This window comes from Bombina bombina, chromosome 5, assembly GCF_027579735.1.
Source record: "Bombina bombina isolate aBomBom1 chromosome 5, aBomBom1.pri, whole genome shotgun sequence".
Taxonomy (NCBI): Eukaryota; Metazoa; Chordata; class Amphibia; order Anura; family Bombinatoridae; genus Bombina; species Bombina bombina.
In genome coordinates, this window is record NC_069503.1 from 682,339,304 (window position 1) to 682,361,046 (window position 21,743).

Here is a 21,743-nt window from a genome sequence, read left to right on the forward strand (position 1 = left end):
TTGAGCATGTGCAAGAATTCACAGAATATACACATATGCATTTTTATTGGCTGATGGCTGTCACATGATACAGGGGAAGTGGAAATAAACATAACTTTTAAATTTGTTAGAAAAAAAAAACTACTACTTATTGAAGTTAGACTAAGTGCTTTTGCATTGTCTTTTTATTCTGCATAACTTGATTTTACAAATCCACTGTATTGACCGGTCATTCAAGAACCTTTTCCTAAAATTTAGAAAGTGTAAAGGTTTTGTATATGAACTTGTTGCTAAAATATTGGAATCCTACCAGTGATTATTATGGCCCTTTAAATATAAATGTAGAGTTCAAACTTTGATATTACTTTAACAGAGGTGAAATAACTTGTGGTGAAATGGGGAATATTTCTAATTTTCTCAGACATTACCTATCTGACACAATATTTACAGATAAAATGTTATTTTGAAATTAACAGGAAGTGTTTGTGCACAACTGGTATGCCAGATAAAAACTCATTGGCTTATAAGGAAACTGACACCCTCAAAAATACAATAAAGACAAAAAGTGTGCGGTTTTTTTTTTTCTGCACAGGAAATAATAATAAAAAAAGTAATACTTTTATAGGCAAGCATTATCATCACGACCAACAGTTGAATTATAGAAACAGCAAAATAGAAATGAATTTTCAATATATACATATTAAAATGCGTTCTGGAGCATTATTAAAAAAAAGCCCCCCCCCCCCAAAAAAAAAATAAAAAAAAAAATATATATATATTATTTTGTTTTCAGAAAAATTATATATATATATTATTTTGTTTTCAGATACACATGAATTTTGTTTTAAAGCATGATGAATTGCTCGAATTTCTTGTAGCATGAAAAATATAAAAATAAACATGTAAACACATTTAGCAAGTTACATTCAGCAGCACATCAGAACTTTGCATGCACCCGCTGTGGTTTAGAACAGGAACACTATTTGGTCAGGTGTCCAGTATGTAAACAGCTTAAATATATTTTGCAAACAAGCAAGGGACGTCCCATACTTCTCAGTAAGTAAACTCCAAGTGAACACCCCTGTTCTGTATTATTGCTACGGCTAGCACCTACAAAGCCTGCCTGTAAATAAAGCGTTCTGTTTTGAACAAGAAACTAAATCGATTCTAATTAATAAAACGTTTATCAGAGGAAAAATGGACATGCATGAGTTAAATGGGCTCGGTCTTTTATCTATCTACAGTCAGTCAAAGGCCGTGTGACAACTTCCTATACCTTTCCTCCTCCTGCTGCACAGACCCGCCCAGTAAAAGGCTTGGATAACGCAGCACTGGACACATTACTGGCACCAGCATACTGAAGAAGTCAGACCACTCCTACACTCTTTTAGCACTGTACACAGGTGAAAAGGTAAGAATGGGCAGGTCATGATCTGCTCTTAATATGTTTTAAATTATAGTCTACACTACTTTAACTTGATCTATTCTAGCTCAGTGTAAAATCTCGGATTGTTGAGTTTATCTGCAGTAAGTGTGCAAGGCGTGGTATTAATAACAGTATATGCTGTATTCAGGACGTGTATTAGCACAGCGTTAGAACTATTCATTTCAACACTAAAAACAACAGTAATTTGTGATTTTATGAAAAACTCTGTAATTTGGCGAATATCGGTCTCTTATTGCAATTAACTATACAGTATTCAATGTTGTATTTCTAATTCAGACACCTATGCAATTGACTAACAATTTAATGCAAAAATATTGATCATCATCATCATCTTGCTTAAAGGGACACTGAACCTATTTTTTTTTTTCTTTCATAATTCAGATAGACCAGCCAACTTTCTAATTTACTACTATTATCATTTTTTCTTTGTTCTCTTGCTATCTTTATTTGAAAAAGAAGGCATCTAAGCTAAGGAGCCAGCCAATTTTGGGTTCAGACCCTTGACAGCACTTGTTTATTTGGTGGGTGAATTAATCCACCAATCAGCAAGAACAACCCAGGTTGTTCACCAAAAATGGGCCGGCATCTAAACTTCCATTCTTGCTTTTCAGATAAAGATACTAAGAGAATGAAGAACATTTGATAATAGGTTGTAACTTAGAAAGTTGCTTAATATTGATTGCATGCTCTATCTGAATCACGAAAGAAAATTTTTGGGGTCAGTGTCCCTTTAAATAGTAATATGAAAGACATCCGAGTACAAATTAGAGGTTCTTGGAATAAACAGTTTATACTAGATAACCAGATAACCTGTGATTGATGTGTGTGTAGGTGAAGTTCAGGGAATGGGAAATAGAAGGATGTTGTAAGCATTTTAACACTTGATGTTGGAGAGCATGTTTATAATTTTAGCTAATTCAGGCTCTGTAGTTTATGATTGATAGGAGTGACTTAGTCATATCCCAAGGAAACAGTAGATAGTGAGTGAAAGCAACAAGTATTTAAAGGGACACTTCACTCAAAATTTAAAGGGATACTAAACCCAAAATTTTTCTTTCATGATTCAGTCAGAGCAAGCAATTTTAAAGGACGGTCTAGGCCAAAATAAACTTTCATGATTCAGATAGTATGTTATTTTAAACAATTTTCCAATTTACTTTTATCACCAATTTTGCTTTGTTCTCTTGGCATTCTTAGTTGAAAGATTAATCTAGGAGGTTCATATGCTAATTTCATAGACCTTGAAGGCCACCTCTTTTCAGAATGCATTTGAACAGCTTTTCACCACTAGAGGGTGTTAGTTCACGTATTTCATATAGATAACACTGTGCTCGTGCACGTGAAGTTATCTGGGAGCAGGCAGTGATTGGCTAAACTGCAAGTCTGTCAAAAGAACTGAAATAAAGGGGCAGTTTGCAGAGGCTTAGATATAAGATAATCACAGAGGTTAAAAGTGTATTATTATAACTGCGTTGGTTATGCAAAACTGGGGAATGGGTAATAAAGAGATTATCTATCTTTTAAAACAATAAAAATTCTGGGGTAGACTGTCCCTTTAAGCAACTTTCTTATTTACTCCTATTATCAATTTTTCTTCGTTCTTTTGCTATCTTTATTTGAAAAAGAAGGCATCTAAGATAAGGTGCCAGACAGTTTTTGGTTCAGACACTGGACAGCACTTGTTTATTGGTGGGTGAATATATCCACCAATCAGCAAGAACAACCCAGGTTGTTCACCAAAAAATGGTCTGGCTTCTAAACTTACATTCTTGCTTTTCAAATAAAGATACCAGGAGAATTAAGAGAATTTGATAATAGGAGTAAATTAGAAAGTTACTACATGTATTACTACATGTATTAGCAAAAATGTTTCTAGTAAAATGTATCACTGTTTTAGTGTTAACATTTTTCTCTGCACGTGGATGTAAAGCATAGCTAGATATTCTCAGTGCACCAGCAGTTTAAGTACTGCAGCATCTCAGATCACCAGTGGGGCTTGTATCATATCAGCAATTAACACATTGAGTCATTACCAGACTGTTCAAGCACCTTAGGCTCTCTGATCAAATGCTGTGCTTAAAATGCTGGAGCACGGTGCATACTTATCTTGGGCCCCCCTGTTAATACTTACCAGTGAGACCCCCTCTCCAGAGGGGGATGGACAAAACTATCCACTCCCCTCATTTACCATAAAAGCTTCCAGTGGGACACCACCCCTTCCTCCTCCTAGTTCTGTCCAGGCGGCTAGGTGGACAGGGCTAGGAGTCCCTCTCCGTGCTTTTCTTTTGGGCTATGAAATATTCCCTTCCTTGGATGGCTTACCTTGGCCGCATACTAGAGCTGGTGATCTTCCCAGCTGTCAAACGCCATTTTTTCTGTTACTGCGGTCACTGTTGTGGCGATAGGCTGTGGAAAACCGTTCCCTACGGTTTCCTTGTGGGGGCCGCCATGTTACTGTGACGTCATTGGTAAGGGACATCACAGGGTCCATATCAGAGGGCTGTCATTTTCGCGTGGGTGCGAATCCATTTAAGCCCTGGCGAGGTTTTTAACTTGCAGCGTTCCTGTTTCTCTCTCCCCACGAAGATTTCTGCACTTCAAAGCCGCTTTTGATGTTTGCCGTCTCTGCATTTGGGTGAGTGCTCGATTTATAGCACTTCAGCTTCTGAAAAATGGATCGTTTTTAATAAGCTTCTAGGGATATATATATATATATATATATATATATATATATATATATATATATATAATTATGTATATCCAGCATTATCATGGATTGTGAGAGTGATCAGCTTCAGCCTTAACCCATTACAGCCCAGGAGGAATACATTTTATTTATGCTGGCTCTGCCTCTTTCTTAGCAATACAGCCCAACCTATGCCCACCTGTTCCCTGTGTGTTTACCCTTGCTGGTAAGACAAGAAACTTTCCGCTAGATTTAGAGTTTTGTCGGTAACGACCCGCGTAGCTAACGCTGGCTTTTTTTCCCCCGCACCTTTTAAATACCGCTGGTATTTAGAGTTCTCTGAAGGGCTGCGTTAGGCTCCAAAAAGGGAGCGTATAGCATATTTACCGCCACTGCAACTCTCAATACCAGCGGTGCTTACGGACGCGGCCAGCTTAAAAAACGTGCTCGCGCACGATTCCCCCATAGAAAACAATGGGGCATTTTGAGCTGAAAAAAAACCTAACGCCTGCAAAAAAGCAGCGTTCAGCTCCTAACGCAGCCCCATTGTTTCCTATGGGGAAACAGTTCCTAAGTCTGTATCTAACACCCTAACATGTACCCCGAGTCTAAACACCCCTAACCTTACACTTATTAACCCCTAATCTGCCGCCCCCGCTATTGCTGACCCCTGCATATTATTTTTAACCCCTAATCTGCCGCTCCGTATACCGCCGCCACCTACGTTATCCCTATGTACCCCTAATCTGCTGCCCCTAACACCGCCGACCCCTATATTATATTTATTAACCCCTAATCTGCCGCCCCCAACGTCGCCTCCACCTACCTACAATTATTAACCCCTAATCTGCCGACCGGATCTCACCGCTACTATAATAAATGTATTAACCCCTAATCCGCCTCACTCCCGCCTCAATAACCCTATAATAAATAGTATTAACCCCTAATCTGCCGACCAGACCTAACCCTAACCCTAACACCCCCCTAAATTAAATATAATTTAAATCTAACGAAATAAATTAACTCTTATTAAATAAATTATTCCTATTTAAAGCTAAATACTTACCTGTAAAATAAACCCTAATATAGCTACAATATAAATTATAATTATATTGTAGCTATTTTAGGATTTATATTTATTTTACAGGCAACTTTGTATTTATTTTAACCAGGTACAATAGCTATTAAATAGTTATTTACTATTTAATAGCTACCTAGTTAACATAATTACAAAATTACCTGTAAAATAAATCCTAACCTAAGTTACAATTAAACCTAACACTACACTATCAATAAATTAATTAAATAAAATACCTACAATTATCTACAATTAAACCTAACACTACACTATCAATAAATTAATTAAATACAATACCTACAAATAAATACAATTAAATAAACTAACCAAAGTACAAAAATAAAAAAGAACTAAGTTACAAAAAATAAAAAAATATTTACAAACATTAGAAAAATATTACAACAATTTTAAACTAATTACACCTACTCTAAGCCCCCTAATAAAATAACAAAGCCCCCAAAATAAAAAAATGCCCTACCCTATTCTAACATTAAAATAGAAAAGCTCTTTTACCTTTCCAGCCCTTAAAAGGGCCTTTTGCGGGGCATGCCCCAAAGAATTCAGCTCTTTTGCCTGTAAAAAAAAAAAAAAAAAAAAAAACCCCCCCCACACACATTACAACCCACCACCCACATACCCCTAATCTAACCCAAACCCCCCTTAAATAAACCTAACACTAAGGCCCTGAAGATCTCCCTACCTTGTCTTCACCACACCGGGTATCACCGATCGGTCCTGGCTCCGACGTCTTCATCCAAGCCCAAGCGGGGGCTGAAGTCTTGATCCAAGCGGGAGCTGAAGAGGTCCATGATCCGGCTGAAGTCTTCATCCAAGCGGGAGCTGAAGAGGTCCATGATCCGGCTGAAGTCTTCTATCAAGCGGCATCGTCAATCTTCTTTCTTCCGAACCCATCTTCATTCCGCCGACGCGGAACATCCATCTTCACCGACGACTTCCCGACGAATGACGGTTCCTTTAAGGGACGTCATTCAAGATGGCGTCCCTCGAATTCCGATTGGCTGATAGGATTCTATCAGCCAATCGGAATTAAGGTAGGAAAATTCTGATTGGCTGATGGAATCAGCCAATCAGATTCAAGTTCAATCCGATTGGCTGATCCAATCAGATTGAGCTCGCATTCTATTGGCTGATCGGAACAGCCAATAGAATGCGAGCTCAATCTGATTGGCTGATTGGATCAGCCAATCGGATTGAACTTGAATCTGATTGGCTGATTCCATCAGCCAATCAGAATTTTCCTACCTTAATTCCGATTGGCTGATAGAATCCTATCAGCCAATCGGAATTCGAGGGAACCGTCATTCGTCGGGAAGTCGTCGGTGAAGATGGATGTTACGTGTCGGCGGAATGAAGATGGGTCCGGAAGAAAGAAGATTGAAGATGCCGCTTGATAGAAGACTTCAGCCGGATCATGGACCTCTTCAGCTCCCGCTTGGATCAAGACTTCAGCCGGATCATGGACCTCTTCAGCTCCCGCTTGGATCAAGACTTCAGCCCCCGCTTGGGCTTGGATGAAGACGTCGGAGCCAGGACCGATCGGTGATACCCGGTGTGGTGAAGACAAGGTAGGGAGATCTTCAGGGGCTTAGTGTTAGGTTTATTTAAGGGGGGTTTGGGTTAGATTAGGAGTATGTGGGTGGTGGGTTGTAATGTTGGGGGGGTATTGTATGGGTTTTTTTTACAGGCAAAAGAGCTGAATTCTTTGGGGCATGCCCCGCAAAAGGCCCTTTTAAGGGCTGGTAAGGTAAAAGAGCTTTTCTATTTTAATTTTAGAATAGGGTAGGGCATTTTTTTATTTTGGGGGGCTTTGTTATTTTATTAGGGGGCTTAGAGTAGGTGTAATTAGTTTAAAATTGTTGTAATATTTTTCTTATGTTTGTAAATATTTTTTTATTTTTTGTAACTTAGTTTTTTTTATTTTTGTACTTTGGTTAGTTTATTTAATTGTATTTATTTGTAGGTATTGTATTTAATTAATTTATTGATAGTGTAGTGTTAGGTTTAATTGTAGATAATTGTAGGTATTTTATTTAATTAATTTATTGATAGTGTAGTGTTAGGTTTAATTGTAACTTAGGTTAGGATTTATTTTACAGGTAATTTTGTAATTATGTTAACTAGGTAGCTATTAAATAGTAAATAACTATTTAATAGCTATTGTACCTGGTTAAAATAAATATAAAGTTGCCTGTAAAATAAATATTAATCCTAAAATAGCTACAATATAATTATAATTTATATTGTAGCTATATTAGGGTTTATTTTACAGGTAAGTATTTAGCTTTAAATAGGAATAATTTATTTAATAAGAGTTAATTTATTTTGTTAGATTTAAATTATATTTAACTTAGGGGGGGTGTTAGGGTTAGACTTAGCTTTAGGGGTTAATAAATGTATTACAGTAGCGGTGAGGTCCGGTCGGCAGATTAGGGGTTAATACTTGAAGTTAGGTGTCGGCGATGTGAGGGAGGGCAGATTAGGGGTTAATACTATTTATTATAGGGTTATTGAGGCGGGAGTGAGGCGGATTAGGGGTTAATACATTTATTATAGTAGCGGTGAGGTCCGGTCGGCAGATTAGGGGTTAATAATTGTAGGTAGGTGGAGGCGACGTTGGGGGCGGCAGATTAGGGGTTAATAAATATAATATAGGGGTCGGCGGTGTTAGGGGCAGCAGATTAGGGGTACATAGGGATAACGTAGGTGGCGGCGGTGTGCGGTCGACAGATTAGGGGTTAAAAAATTTTAATAGAGTGGCGGCGATGTGGGGGGACCTCGGTTTAGGGGTACATAGGTAGTTTATGGGTGTTAGTGTACTTTAGAGCACAGTAGTTAAGAACTTTATGAACCGGCGTTAGCCCAGAAAGCTCTTAACTCCTGACTTTTTGCTGCGGCTGGAGTTTTGTCTTTAGAGTTCTAACGCTCACTTCAGCCAAGACTCTAAATACCGGCGTTTGAAAGATCCCATTGAAAAGATAGGATACGCAATTGGCGTAGGGGGATCTGCGGTATGGAAAAGTCGCGGCTGCAAAGTGAGCGTTAGACCCTTACCTACAAAACTCTAAATACCAGCGGTAGCCCAAAACCAGCGTTAGGAGCCTCTAACGCTGGTTTTGACGGCTAACGCAGAACTCTAAATATAGCCGTTTGTAAAGTGTGTATTGGACAGATTTATGGTGGAAGCTTTTCTGATTTACCTGAGGGCTCTATGGATAATTTGCAAAATCTTGACTGTGCCTCTAATGGTGAAGATTTCACTCTGACTTGCCTATGGTGTTTGACACTGCAAATATTTCAGAGTTTATTAAAGGGATTAAGAGTTCCCTGGGCATTGAAGATGATTTGTCTCAAGTATCATTTTATTGGTTTAGTTCAAATTTATCTCCACCAGGGAGTCTTATTTCATTATAAGCAGAGCTATCTATCTACAAGTTGTATACTATTCATTGTGTGATAATATAGGCAGGACTATCTGCAAGCTGTATACTATTCATTGTGTGATAATATAAAGTTTTAAGCACAAACATGTAAAATGTATTTCATTTTCTTTTTTGGTAAAAACATTTGTTTTCTTTTTTTCAAGGTTTTTGTTAAGTCTAATAGTATTTATTCTTACACTTTTTTTTTTTTTTCCCTCTGCATAGGTTACTCTGCTTTAAAGGGACCATAAACATTCAGAATAATGTTTATATAATTCTGCACACAGTGCAGAATTATAAAACATTATTTTAGTGATAACTTCAAAAATGTAAAAGTATTTCTGGATTTTGAAGTTTAAAGTTGGACTCCGCTCCAGGATCTACTGAGCAGGTCTTGGATATCCAAAGCGCTTCGCGGGCTTGCTGGCTAGTCACAGCACGTCCGGTCGTGCTATTGGACTAAATGTAGCACGCTCCCGCTACTAGATCAGAGCGGGAGCGAGTTACATAAAGTCCAATAGCGCGACCGGGCGTGCTGTGACTAGCCAGCAAGTCCAGCAAAGCGATTTGGATATCCAAGACCTACTCAGTAGATCCTGGAGCGGAGTCCAACTTTACACTTCAAAATCTAGAACTTTTTTTATTTTTGAAGTTAACGTATATAATATAAATATATATATATATATATATAACATTATTCTTAACATTTACAGTCCCTTTAAGTCTGCAGGTTTTTTCCTTGGCCTAGTTTTTCACCCATGCCCCTTTTAATCAACTGCCTTTCATTATCTAGGGAGCATTTAGGAGACACACCCTGATTGATTTTCTCCTGTTTGTACTTGATTTAAGAAAAAAAAAAAAGTGATTTTTGAGTATGAAGCATTTCATACTGCATTCTCCCTTTTCAGTTGTATAAAGGAAGCTCTTCTTTTGTGAATTCAGAATTTATAATCGGAAGTCTATCCTGTTAGAGCCAAATTGGTTCATTTTGCAATGACATAACAAGAAGTCAGTTAGTCCTGAAGGAGAACTTTATTATATATTTTTGCGGGCTAAATGCAAGTTTCTGATAGCCATTCCTATTTCAGGTTTTATGTTTTTCAGCACAGACTTCCTTTGCAGGGAGTAGGTCTTTCCAACAGATTACTAAATCTACAATTTAGTTTTTCTAAGGATTGTGGACAAATGGAAACTTCCATATAGTAATCCATGACTTCTATTTTCTTTTGGCAATTTCACAATATATCTATTTTTTTCAGATGTCAAGCTCTAGGATTGGATACTCTGTTTTGGGAATTCACTCTGTGTTTTCTCTATTTTTCCTGATTCCTTATCTACTAGAGAGTTTTTAAGGAAAAGATAACATTATTGTAGTCCTTCTCTTTTGTCATGCAGACTATAGTTCCCTCTGGGGCACTGATATTTGAGCATATTCTCTGACTTACCTAAGTGTGCCTCCTTTATTGGGGCACAGGTGAAAAATCAGCTAATAATTTTTACATAGCTGTTTTGCTTGTTTCTATTCTGTTGGGGAGGCCTGGAGGCGAATTTGGAATCTAGTGCTAAGGTCGACAAACTCCCATAGATATTTTCATATTTAGAGTTTTAGATTTAAGGCTTGGCTGCTGAAAGTGTCTGTTAACTGCAGTTTAATTTTTTTGGCTTAATGTTTTGTTTACACTCTATAAACCTACAACTTTTTGTATTCGATTCTTGATTTGTTTTTCCTTTTTGGATGGTCCAATATAATGCTTCATAGCAGATATTCTGCTGTCTGTTGGTTTTCTGCAAATAAGATTATATCTCAGTTAATTAAAAAGTTTTGGTCTTTTTGTAAGATGCTTGTGCTCCAACACCTGCGTCTTTAGATCTTTTTGGTTATGCAATCTTTTCAAGTCTTGGTCCATACCCAATTTACTTAGTTTTACAATTTCATCCTGGGTTCTTACTTTTGTATCCTTCTCATTGAAATCATTTTTCCAGAAACTATTTTATTTCAATACCAGTGATGTTTAGAATTTGTTACTTTGTGTGATACTGTCATACCTTATTATTTTATCATCATGGAATAATCTTGAGAACCGTTACCAATGTTGTCTCTGACTTTTATTGAAGTCAAGACATTCTTTTTTTCCTTCATTCAGTCCTAATAAGCAGTGGTATTCAATTGACTCATTTTTACCTCCTTGTTTGTCATCTGTTTGAAGTTTTCTGCTAGAAGACTCAATTCCTTTTGTAGCTGTTTTTTCTCTTTGTTTTGTTACAAGGTCCTCATTTTGGGTAGACATTCGCAAGGTCAACATCTTTATTTGGTTTGTTCAAGTTATTTTGTGTTCAAACAAATAATAGAATGAACAACTTCCAGAAGGCTTATCATATTCTCGTCAGGTCAGGCTCCTTCTAGACTTACCATCTTTGGTTTGGTTGTACAGATGTTCTCCATGGCTTACAGAAAAAAAGGAACTATTTTTAAAACTTGTTTGCCTATCAGCTTCTGCTAGGTTTGGTTGGAAGATTTTGTCTTCAGTTTCATTTTTATGGATTTTATATCCATGTATTTCTTTCTTTCCCACCCTTTCTTTTATTGCTGCTTTGTATTCTCTCACTGGTAAGTATTACTAGGGGGGCCATGATAATTGGAAATTAACAACAAAAAATAAGCAATTTCTATTTCTTGGCCCATACCCTGGGTAATACTTAACAGGCTATGGGCCATTTGTCCCATGCTTACAGATAGCAAAAAATAACATTAGAGCACCAAATGATTTATTAAATTGCCAGTGTAACATGTATAAATATTTAACCATTATTTGATAACCCAGCATAAAGTAGTAATGAAAGCAGAGTGGATGAAAAGCCAGAGAAGAAAACATAAATGTAGCAAGTGGACTGGTAAAGTGTTAAATGCGGGCAGCTGGCTGCATTGCCAGGCAGGCAGGCTCACTAAAGCAAACTTTCTGTCCGGACTTTCATAAATGGGGCCCTATTTATAGGAGGTATGGGATAAACTTTGTATTCTGCTAAATGAATGGTGGATACGGCTATAGGCAGCAGCATTTGGCTCTAAATAGACCAGTGTGAAAGTACAAAGACCTGGATTTGCACAGATCTTTGTGTGTTGCATTTCCACACTGATATATTCAGCGCCAAAAACAGCTGCTGTCTGTGGCTATATGCTGCATTCCTATAGCAAATAAATTCCAAATCTGAAATTTAGCCCATGCCTCAATTATCTTATCGATGACTGGTCTGCATATTTATTTTTTTATGCAGGTTTATTACAACCCAAACTCCGAAAAAGTTGGGAAAATAGGGAAAATGCAAAAAAAAAAGTCATTTGAAAATTCAATTCACCCTGTACTATATTCAAAACATATTAATAACACATTATTTGATGTTTTAATTTAATTTTTCATTTGTTTTTGAAAATACACACTTATTTTAAATCTGATAACTACAACACACTCCAAAAAGTTGTTATAACTCTGTAACATCACCTTTTCTTTTAATAACACTTATTAAGCATTTGTGCAATGTAGATACCAGTTGGTTAAGTTTAGCAAGTTTTCTAAAAGATAGAAGAGAGGAGCGTGGACTCAAATGCAGAGTATAAACAATTTAATATATATCACACACGACAAATGGTCACTCACAAGAGATAAATATAAAAACAGCATATGTGTAACTTGTACACCATAAACTTATCGGCTCAAACCAGTGTTTTCATGTCTGTATCTAGAAGGATGTTGATTCTCGCGTGTTCCTCCCGTATTACTCCAAGGTTACCAAGTCCAGGCTGGCAATAAAGTTCATATGAGTTCATATAAGATATGGCAATCACAGGAATTGAAGCACTAGAAATGGAGCTGATGAATAAGAAATAATATCACACTTAGTGTAGCATTCCTCGGCACTCAAACCTCCAAGTTCCTGGCTGCAGACTCGGAACTGGGGAGGCTTCACAGGAGCGATGAGCTAGGGGGTGGGCGGGTCTCTACGCGTTTCGTCACGTCTCGGCGTGACTTTGTCAAGAGTATAGCAAGCAGAATTTTCCCCCATTCACCCATTATGCATGTCTTCAGCTGCGTAGCTGTACGGGGCCTTCGTTGCCCTATTTTGTACTTCATAATGCACCAAACATTCTCAGTTGGAGACAGGTCGGGACTGCAGGTAGGCCATGCTAGAACCTGCACTCTTATGCCAACATGCACATATCTTTCTGCATTAATGGTGCCCTCACAGATGTGCAAGTTACCCATGCCATGGGCACTCACACACCCCCATACCATGACAAGACGCTGGCTTTTGGACCTGACGCTGATAACAGCTTGCATGGTCATTTTCCTCTTTGGCCCGGAGAACAGGACAGCTGTTTTGTCAAAAAACTATTTGAAATGTTAACTTGTCGGAACACAAAACACAATTCCACTGTGCTACTGTGCATCTTAGATGAGACAGAGTCCAGAGAAGTTGGTGGCGCTTCTTGACATTGTTGATGTATGGCTTCTGCTTAGCATAATAAAAATTAAATAAACAAGTTAAAGGGATAGCGCTGATAAGCTATTGAGGGTCCCACTAGGGGACCCACTATGGATTATATAGTAATGAGGAAGAAAGGGAATGTGATGTTAATGAGTTATTCTTCTAACAGGGAATGGATTGCCATTAGCTAGTATTGAATCTAATGTGGATAAGAATATGAAAATATATGGTTATATTGTTTACACAAATAGAAGCAAATATACAAAATATGGTGAAAGTATGTGTGTATATGTGTATATATATATATATATATATATATATATATATATATATATATATAATTTATTTATGACCATTAGATAAAATCATCAATAGCATACACAATGTATATAACAAATATCCAAATCTGTAAAATAAGCATCCTTTAATTAAAAAATTACGTTAATTAAACAATGACGTTAATAAGGACGCATATATTCGTGATGTTGAAAGGTCACAGTGTACTTGGATATGAATATAGTACTCTTTATTTTATTACAAGACCAGAGACTCCTATTTTGCATATCTTTCTTTACTACTCATATGCAGCCTTTAAAAGTACATAATAACATATACTGAAATACAATAAGAAGCAATATAAAGCTGCTTATAACCAACAAAAAAAACAGCCAATCAGAGAAGGGATATAGGTATAAACAGACACCACACTGACAAAACCTCCTCTTTCTTTTGCTGCTCATCAAGAGATAAGTTTCTTATCACAATACTATTTTATTGTTGAATAAAGAATGTATTTATTGTTTGTCTTTTATATATTACTTTGCAGCTTCTTTATATTGCTTGTTATTTCCGTTTTTTCTTCTGTCTCTTATTTTCATTATTTCCTCCTAATTGTCAAAAAAAAAATTTCCTCCATTTATATTTTATCTAATCTCTAATTTTATATTATATCTAATTTTATATTCTTACTGTTCGTTTTTTCGGCGGGTTAAACCGCCGTTTTTTTGCTGCATCTTCTGTCTGAGTATCTGTTTCAGGTTCTCCTCTGCGCTACACAGCGGCGCCGCCATTTTGGGGGCTGTCCTGAGGCTCTCTTCCCGCCCTCTCTCCTGACGTGTGGGAGAGACGCCTCAGTGCAGCTCTGGTGGCCAGACTAGCAACATTGTTTCCCTCCGGTTGTTGCTCTGACCTGTATTTTGTAAGAAATTGTTTCCTGGCTTTAGTTTTTATTGCCATCTTGTGGTAAAAAATATTTTTTCCATTCCGGTTTGCAAATTAAAATTTTTTAATTCCCATAGAATTTTGCCCATTATCATTAATATATTGTCATTATATTGTATTTGTTTAGTTAGTCAGCTGGAGACCTAAATTATTTTAGCTATTTTTAAGAAAGTTTTCATTATTCATAAAATAGTTTTATTATATTGTTATCATTATGTCTGAAACTCCTGAAGGGACCATTCCCTTAACTGCACACCCTGTGCAAGTTATGATTGACTCTTCTATGAGTAAACTGTTTAATAAAATGACTGATTTAATGGGTATTAAAGATACCAAAACATTTCTTAAAAGAAAGAATCCTTCTATTGCGGTTCAAGCTAGTAAAAAAATAATTATTAAATCACGTCAGTTACTTTCTGACTCTTCTCCTCACGGCAGAGGAAGTAATACTGCTGTTAAACGAACCCTGCACCCCAAGGGTCCTCAAATGGGGAATTCTATAACAATGTCCAAATCAAAATCCATTTGAAAAAATATTGCAAAAATCCCTTCCTCTAATTTGAATTCCTCTGATGATGAGGAATAAACTGATATTAATTCTGATTCTTTTGATAGTTCAGGCGAATGTAATTATTCTCCAGCTGCCAAAAAACACAAAAAGATGAAAAAAAAATAAAAAAATGTTAATGAGGAAGATGAATTTTTAGATTGTCTGGGTAACCCAAGATTTAACCCTGACGAATTACACCATCCCCGTTCTTCGGAATGGTGCCCCCCAATTGACATCGCTAAGTTTATTGATTTCCAACTCCGCAAACCCCTTAAAAAAACAAACTAGGAATAACATGAGGGCAGAATGCCCTCGTCCTCTTCTCCCAAAAAATGCCGCTCTCATCCCCGAAGTGGATCCCCAAGTCCTAAAATTTATTGGCTCTCCTGGGTATAAATTAAAGAAGGGGTTGACAGATCTTGGAAAATCTGTCAAGATAAACTTCTTGACACTGTAGGCCCCCTTTCTAAATTGTTTGAATTGTCAGAAATGGGAGTGGCTGAAAATACCACTTTGGATCCTTTTGTAGTCAGAGAATGGGTCCAAAGATTACTGTGTTTCATTGGTAATACCAACTCTGCCATGTCTCTTGAGAGACGCCGAAACATTCGGAGAAAAATAGACCCTAAGATATGTGATTTTGCTTCAAATAGTATTGCGTCGGACAACAATGGTCTCCTCTTTGGAGATTCATATTTAAAATAACTGAACCAATATGTAAATACATTCTCCAACTTAAATAAAGTTAAATCTTCAGTGAAGAAAATTTTCTACCCATCTCAGAGTTTCTCTGATAGGGCCAGGAGAGGCAGAGGCCGCTTTCCCGGCCGTAAACCCTTCATTTCAAGGTCTCATTACTTCCAAGCTCACCAGTCAAGCCAATACTCTTCACAGTTCCAACCTTATCACCAGAGGAACTATCAGGAACCCTCAGCTTCCTCTTTTTTCCCTTCAAGAGGACGCCCATGGAACCAAAGAAGTTTCAGGGGCAGGACTAGATCAAGACAGGCTCCAGGTATGTTCATTATTTCCTCCTCATACACCTTTTTCCCCAGACAGAATTGGTGGCAGAATCGTTTGTTTTTTTTTGCCCAAAATTGGGTTTCAATTACTTCAGATCCTTGGATTCTCAAAGCAGTCTCAGGTATTCTAATAGAATTCGTTTCTCATCCAATTCAAATAAAACGTCCTCACCCTATCCAATTTTCAAAAAACGACGAACTGCTGGTTCAAAACGAGATTTCAACTCTTTTTTTTTTTTCCAAAAGAGCGATTTTGCCAGCTCTTTCTCCTCACAAAGTTTATTTAAGCAATCTTTTTCTGGTCAAAAAGAAAAACAATCAATTCAGACCAGTAATAAATTTAAAATCCTTGAACGCTTTTGTTCATTACCATCATTTCAAGATGGAGGGCATTCATCTTTTAAGAGAATGTCTGAGAGAAAACGATTGGTTAGTAAGTCTAGACCTCACAGACGCTTATCTGACAGTTCCAGTTGCTCAGGAACATTGGAAATTCTTGACCTTCGGTTGGAGAGACCAATTTTGGAATTTTACCTGCCTTCCTTTTGGTCTATCCTCAGCGCCTTGGATTTTCACCAAGCTATTGAAACCGGTAGTAGCTTGGGTTAGACTTTGTGGGGTTCGTTTAATAATTTATTTAGACAACATCCTTATTATGGATCAAGATTTTCAGAATCTTCAATATTACCTACAATTAACAATTTCCTTGTTGGAATCTTTAGGTTTTATTGTAAACAAACTGAAGTCTATTCTTGTTCCTACCAGATCGTTAATCTTTCTAGGTTTTCAAATAGACACAGTTTTATCAACCTTGAGTCTTCCTTCAGACAAAGTGAAGAATATCAAGAAGGAAATTTTGAAAACTTTATCCAAAGATTCAGTCCCTATCAGGACTATAGCCAGGATAGTAGGGTTACTTTCATCCTCTATTCAGGCTATATTCCCCGCTCCATTACATTATCGCGAACTTCAGAGATAGAAGATTCTTCATCTGAGAAAAGGTTTTTCCTACTCTCATTTGATTCCTCTTTCTTTAGAAGCCAAAGAGGAACTTTTTTGGTGGCTTACTCATTTGGAAGCCTGGAATGGAAGAGCCATTTTTGGCAAAACTCCGGATTTTATTATCGAATCTGACGCCAGTCTTTCAGGCTGGGGAGCGTGTTGCGGTCCCTCCATCACAGGTGGCAAATGGACTCTGGAAGAGAAAAGATATCATATCAATTGCTTAGAATTATTGGCTGGCTCGTTTGCAGTCAAAAGTTTTGCAAAGTTTTCTTCTCCAGTTTCTATTCTCCTGCGTATGGACAACGTCTCAGCGGTGCGGTACTTCAATCGTTTGGGAGGTACCAAGTCCAGAGATTTGTCCAATATAACCAAAGAGTTCATTCATCTTTGTCTGGATAGGAATATTTCTATCAAAGCAGAATATATTCCAGGTCAATAAAATTCTGCGGCGGATTGGGGATCTCGCCATTTGACGGATTTCATCGACTGGAAATTGGACAAGAACATTTTTCTTGCTCTTCAGTCTCTCAGGGGTCCCTTTTGTCTGGATCTTTTTGCGTCCAGGACCAACTTTCAGATTCGTCCGTATTTCAGTTGGCGTCCGTATCCGGAGGCGGCGGCCATAGATGCTTTTCTTCATCTGTGGCCTCTTCAGAGAGCTTACACTTTTCCCCCGTTTTCGATGATTCCGAGGACAATTTCGACTGTTCGCAGGGATCTTTTGCGTTTAACGATTGTGACCCCCTTTTGGCTGACACAATCGTGGTATCCCTCCCTTCTGGAGATGTCCGTCAATCTTCCAGTTCTTTTTCCTCCCCTGCCTCATCTTCTCATGAACCCGGAGGGCAATTTTCACAACCTAGTTCTCCAAGGTTCTCTTCTCCTAGTGGCATGGACGATCTCAGGGGACCCTGGTCTCTCCGAGGCCTTTCGGAAGGAGTTAAATCTCTCATCCAAGATTCCTGGGCCCCAGGAACTCGTAAATGCTACTTCGCAGCATGGTCTAAATGGTCTTGCTGGTGCTTGCAGAGAAATTTGTATCCCTTTTCTGCGGATGTAATTGATATTTCTAATTACCTTTCTCACCTTTTTGATTCTGGTCTTGCTTACAGAACTATTAATGTATATCGTTCAGCTATTTCTGCACGACATAATTTAATCAATAATCTTTCTGTGGGCAAACATCCTATGATTTGTAGAATTCTCAAAGCTATCAGATTAAAACGTCCTCCGGTTCCGAAACATGAGTTTTTCTGGGACGTTGATTTAATTTTTTCCCTTTTTAAATCATGGCCTGATAATTCTTCCTTATCTCTAAAACAACTTTCGGCCAAACTCGCTACTCTTCTCTGTTTAATCTCTTTTAGAAGAGTTTCTGATGTAAAAGCATTAGATTGGAATTCTAAACTTTTTTCTCCTGAAGGAATTACCTTTTTTCTGTCTCGTAGGACTAAAACCCTTTCTACTTCAATTTTTTATCCTTATCTCCCTTCTGAACCTTCTCTCTGTGTGGTTGAATGTCTGAAGTCTTATGCAGCTAGAACTCTGTCTTTCAGAAATTCTTCTGCCAATCAACTCTTGATTTCTTTTGTTCCTCCTTACTCTCCTATAACTTCTACTTCCATTGCAAGATGGGTTAAATGGGTCATGAAAGAAGCCGGTATTGATATCTCTTTTTCAGCTCATTCTGTTAGAGGTTCGGCTGCCTCGAAGGCCTTTCTAAAATCTGCCCCTCTTCAACAAATTTTGAGTGCGGCAGATTGGTCTTCGGATTCAATTTTCAAACAATTTTATTTCAGACCCATTCAACACGCTTCTCTTAATCTTTTCTCCTAAATTTTTTCCTATTAAGCTTTAAACTTGCAAAATAGGAGTCTCTGGTCTTGTAATAAAATTCCGATTTATCCTAATTCTTTGAAGGTATAATCTAGATTTTATTAAAGACACAGAGACGAGTATTTTCCCACCTCAATTATATTGTAATTTTCCCACCCTTGCGTAATTTTATGTTACTAATAAGTTTTGTCTTTAACAGTTTCCATCTGAATACAATCTATTCTTGTTATCTGGATTTAATCCTTCGTTTCAAGATTCTCAGAATCCTCCAAGTAGATTTTGGACAACTTGGATTTCTGCTATCAACAGCATCAATTCAAAAGAATTCTTCAATTCTTCACCTCTTTGGCTGCAGTAATCTTATGCTGTTTTGGACTTTTTGGACTGTTTATGTTTATTAATATTATATTCTTTCTGAGCATCAATTAGAAAGAGGAGGTTTTGTCAGTGTGGTGTCTGTTTTTATACCTATATCCCTTCTCTGATTGGCTGTTTTTGTTGTGTTTTTTTTTCTTGTTGGTTATAAGCAGCTTTATATTGCTTATTATTGTATTTCAGTATATGTTATTATGTACTTTTAAAGCCTGCATATGTGTAGTAAAGAAAGATATGCAAAATACTCGTCTCTGTGTCTTTAATAAAATCTAGATTATACCTTCAAAGAATTAGGATAATCGGAATTATCCGTACTGATGGGTACACAATATGAAGTATTTCTATTCAACACACATAAAACACTGATACTATGAGACCAAGTGGTTAAAAATATCTCATGTGCCAATTGGCAAAAAAATCAAAAGAAAGATTAAAAATAAAAACGGCAATATAAAAAAGGGCAATGAAAAAATAGAAATGATATACGCGTTTGGAGAAATATATATGAAAAAAATTAAAATATCAAAAAATGATGATAAAAATAGATTTATATTGATTATAATGTAGCTTAGTTCATCGATGATACTTTGGTATATAGAATGAGCCCAGATGATTGGTCGCAAATCTGCTGGTATTATCACAATCTGAGTTGAGCTGGTATTCAGTTCTAGATTAAGGTGCGTGTATATATACAAATATCCTGGTGTCTTTTTAAGTGGTGATATCTTTTTTCATATTCTACACCTGTGTGGTTGGTGCTGCAGTAAAATGCAGTATAGGATACAAATAAATGTGACTTTAAATGTGCAATACACAGTTTATATCGTGACTTTGTGAGGACCAATTAGTCTGTCATTAACATCACATTACCTTTCTTCCTCATTACTATATAATCCCTAGTGGGTCCTTCAATAGCTTATCAGCGCTATCCCTTTAACTTGTTTATTTAATTTTTATTATAACTTCTAAACCCTCAGGGAGTGAGGGTCCATTCCTAAGGGATTAACTATATTGTAGTTTTGTAAGTTATCAGTTCTGTTTTTTCATTTTTCTTCTGCTTAGCAAAGTAAAGTATTAACTTGCATCTGTGTATGCAGCGGCGATTGGAGTTGACGGACAAAGGTTTACCAAAGTATTCCCGAGCCCATATCAGGATATCCATTACAGACTCATGACGGTTTTTGAGACAGACATATTTCTTTGATTATGTAACAAAAGTATTAGACCAGGGTGGAGCAGTTAATGTAGCATATCTAGATTTCAGCAAAGCATTTGACACTGTCCCATACAACAAACTTATTCACAAACTGTATCTCCTTGGTCTATACTCAAAAAGTGTGAACTGTGTAGCATGCTGGCTTAAGGACAGAAAACAAATTGTCTTAGTAAATGGTGTTACTAGTTACTAGTGGTGTTCCTCATATTTATCAGATATGTCATCAAAGGGCTATAGGGGAAAGCATGTCTGTTTGCAGATGATACAAAAATTTGTAATAGAGTAGATGTTCCAGGGGGAGTAGACACAGTGAGAAGTGATATACAACAATTGCAAGATTGAACAAATGACTGGGATCTAAAGTTTAACACAGCAAAGTTTAAAATTATGCATTTTTAGGGGGGAAAAAATCCGTTAATTACAGACTCAATGGCACTTTACTGACTGTTGCAAATGAGGAATGGGACTTGGGGATTATTATTTCAGATGATTTAAAATTTAGTAAACAATGTAGTACTGCAGCAACTAAGGCCAGCAGAATGCTTGGATGTATTGGTGGAGGTATTTGCAGCAGAAATAGTAAGTTTCTTATGCCACTTTACAGATCATCAGTTAGGCCTCATCTTGAGTATTGTGTGCAGTTCTGGAGGCCATATCTTCAGAAGGATATAAACAAACTTGAATCTGTGCAAAGGAGGGCTACCAAAATGGTACATGGTCTAAAAAATAAAACGTACCAGAAGAGGCTCAGTGGTCTAAATATGTATAGCTTAGAGGAGAGAAGGGAAAGAGGTGATATGATAGCAACTTTAAAGTACGTTTACAGGACTTAGTAAAACAGAGCTAGTGAGTTTTTTACAAAAAAAAAGGAAAATTCAAGAACAGTCATGACCTCAAGCTGAAGGGTAGTAATTTGAGGAAGCACCTCTTTACAGAAAGGGTGATTGATTGAAGAGGTAGTAATGACAAACACTGTGGGGGACTTTAAGAATCCAAGTCACAAAATGCAGCCGCAACAGCCAATTTCAACACTTTCAAAGGTTTATTGTTCCAAGGCTATGAACAGACGTATACATTTGGTAAGTGTGCTGAACTACTTTTTTGTTTGGGGACTTTAAAAATGCCTGGGACAAGCATAAGGCTATTTTACGAACTAGATAAGTTTATACTTTTAGGAAATATCGGGCAGACTTGCTGGGCCTATGGCTCTAATCTGCCCTCAATATCTATGTTTCAGCGATGTCTGAGTTATCAGAGATCACACGCATTCAGAAGTAGTTTTCGGCCTTGCCCTTTACGCACCAAGATTTGACCGGATTCCCTGAATCTTTTAATTATATTGTGCACAGTAGAAGGTGAAATGCCCAAAATCCTTCCAATTTGTCTTTGGGGAATATTGTTCTCAA

At 37.2% G+C, this 21,743-nt stretch overlaps 1 protein-coding gene across 2 annotated transcripts in view; it reads left to right on the plus strand.

Annotated features, from left to right (window-relative positions):
• Positions 1-1,128: 1,128 nt before the first annotated feature.
• The window catches only part of LOC128660697 (serpin B6), a 118,978-nt gene continuing 98,363 nt past the window's right edge, over positions 1,129-21,743 (plus strand). The window contains exon 1 of one of the 2 annotated variants that reach the window (XM_053714654.1): positions 1,129-1,390. The gene's annotated coding sequence lies outside the window, so the exon portion shown is untranslated. The remainder of the gene's footprint in view (positions 1,391-21,743) is intronic. The other variant, XM_053714653.1, reaches the window with a different exon arrangement.